General features: G+C 39.8%; 1 pseudogene; it reads right to left on the bottom strand.

The window, feature by feature from the left end:
• Positions 1 to 439: 439 nt before the first annotated feature.
• LOC105816673 overlaps positions 440 to 2,763 on the bottom strand; it is a 120,912-nt pseudogene continuing 118,588 nt past the window's right edge.

Raw genomic sequence — 2,763 nt, 5'->3', positions numbered from 1 at the left:
CTCTTGCTCAGGCTGGTCTCGAACTCCTGAGCTCAAACAATCCGCCCGCCTTGGCCTCCCAGAGAGCTAGGATTACAGGCGTGAGCCACTGGCCATTTAGATTTTGATAGGGATCCCTTTGAATCTGTAAGTGGTTTTGGGTAGTATGGACATCTTATCAATCAAATCTTGCAACTCATGAACATGGAATATCTTTCCATTTGTGTTTTTTAATTTCTTTTATCAATGATTTGTAGTTTTCATTGTATAGTTTTTCACTTCCTTATTTAAATTTATAACTAAGTACTTTGTTCTTTTTGATGCTATTTTAAATGGGATTATTTTTCCTGCCTCAGGTTTATTTGTATAAATAGCACAAGAGGACCCCAGCCCCATGCAGACAACAGTCCAGGGGTCACACCAGTCCTGCTGTCCTCACATTGGCAGACAGAGGCAGCCTTTACTCTGGAGCCTTTGTGGGGACCTGGGCACCTTTGGGAGCCTGAGTCAGAACGGAAGCTAGAGCTGCACTGAAGCGGTGAACTGGGCCTTGGTTTGATCCTTGGCCTTGACCTTTGGCCTGCAGAGCCTGAGACCCTTGGCAATGCACACATGAGCTCACTTCCCAAGCCTGGGGTGGGCAATGTAGGCAAGTCATCTGAGCTTGTGGCTGACGCCCTTTGGGGTTCTTGATCTTAACCTCCTTGGGCTTCATGAGGGCCTTTAAAGCTTCAGCGTGTGCACACATGGCCTTGGCGTTGCGGCCTGGATCTTCTTCAGGCCCTTCTGTTGTGCTTCATGGCAAAATACATGTTCCTTAGGAACTTGGGGTTTGCCCCCTTAAGAGACTCACATCTTTTTGATGGGCAGTTTCTTGATGACATTTCTGTGCCACTTTCGGCACTGGCTGTGTGTTGTGTGGTTCTTGGACTTGGCGATATCTGCACCATATCCCGCAGCTGCCGAAGTGCCTGCGACTGGAAGAGAGGGAGGCAGTGGTGCACCATGGGAAACAGGGTGGACGACACCGAAAGGTACTACTGGAAAAGCTTCCCTCTCTCCTCCGGCGCAGGGAGGAAAGGTTCTGAAACCCGGAAGGGCACAAGCCAAACCAGGATTTTTTTCTTAATATTTTTTGGATATTTTGTTATTAGAGTATAGAAACACAACTTATTTTTGTATGTTGATTTGGTGTCCTGTAATTCCCTAAGTTCATTTATTTGTTTTAACAGTTTTTTTTTTTTCTGGAGTCTTTAGGATTTTCTATATGTAAGATCATGTCATCTGCAAACAGGGATGCTATGGTTTCAATCTTTGTCCCAAAGTTCGTGTGCTGGAAACTTAATCCCCAATGCAACAGTGTTGGAGATGAAGCCTAATGGGAGGTGTTTAGGTAATGAGGGCTCTGCCCTAAAGAGTAGATTAGTGCTGATTGCAAACGGGCTTGAGGATGCGCGTTTGATGTTTTGCTCTCTCTTGCTTCTCTGCCCGCACCTGCTCCCCGAAGATGTGGCAAGAAGGTCATCGCCAGATGTGGGCCCCTTGGGCTTAGACTTCCCAGCCTCCAGTACTGTAAGAAATAAATATCTGTTCTTTATAAATTACCCAGTCTCAGGTATTCTGTTATATAAGCACAAAACAGACTAAGACAAGGGACAGTTTTACTTCTTTTCTGATTTGGATGTCTTTTTGTTATTACTGCCTAATTGCTCTGGCTAGGACTTGTAGTTCTATGTTAAAAAGAAGTGTCAAGAGTGGACATACTTTTAGATAAATACACAGAAGTGGGTATTTACCCTAAGATCCTTAGAAAACATCCTAAGATTTTCTTAATCTTAATGGGAAAACTTTTCAGTTTTTCACTGTCGAGTTTGACATTAGCTTGGGCTTGTTATATATGGCCTTTATTGTATTGAGGTAATTTCCCTCTGCTACTAATTTGTTGTGAGTTTTTATCATGAAAGAATGTTGAATTTTATCAAATACTTTTTCCTGCAACTGTTGAGATGATTATATGGCTTTTTATCCTTTGTTTTGTTAATGTGGTATATCGCATTAACTAATCTGCATGTGTTGAGCCATCCTTGCATTCCAAGGAAAATCCCACTTTGCTGTGGTGCATGATCCTTTTAATGTGCTATTGAAATTGGTTTGCTAGTATTTTGTTGGGGATTTTCATTTATATTCACAGGGATATTAGCCTATAGTTTTCTTCTCTTGTGGTATCTTTGTCTGCCTTTGGTATCCGGGTGATGCTGGTCTCATAAAGTGAGTTTGGGTGTGTGTCCCCTCTGCTATAATTTTTTAGAAGAATTTGAGAAAGATTGATATAAATTATTTTTTGAATGTCTGGTAGAATTCACAAGTGAAACTATCTGGTCCTAGGCTTTTCTTTATTTGGAGGTTTTTGATTATTGATTTAATCTCCTTACTTGTTATAAATCTGTTCAGATATTCTATTTCTTTATGATTCAGTATTTGTAGGTTGTTTGTTTCTAGGCATTTATCTATTTCTTCTTGGTTATCCATTTTCTTGGCATGTAATTGTTTGTAAGATAATAGATTCTTTATATATCTAGATGCTTTATATTTCTATGGCATCAGTTGTAATGTCTCTTCTTTTATTTATAATTTTACTTATTTAAGCATTCTCTCCTTTTTTCTTAATCTAGCTAAAGGTTTGTTAATTTTGTTTATCTTTTCAAAGATAAAACTCTTAGTTTTATTGATTTTTCTATTCTCTATTTTATTTATTTCTGCTCTAATCTTTATTGCTGCCTTCTG

Source organism: Propithecus coquereli, unplaced genomic scaffold (assembly GCF_000956105.1).
Source record: "Propithecus coquereli isolate 6110/MARCELLA unplaced genomic scaffold, Pcoq_1.0 Scaffold381, whole genome shotgun sequence".
In the NCBI taxonomy this organism is placed as follows: domain Eukaryota; kingdom Metazoa; phylum Chordata; class Mammalia; order Primates; family Indriidae; genus Propithecus; species Propithecus coquereli.
This window is presented reverse-complemented; position numbering and strand designations above follow the sequence as displayed.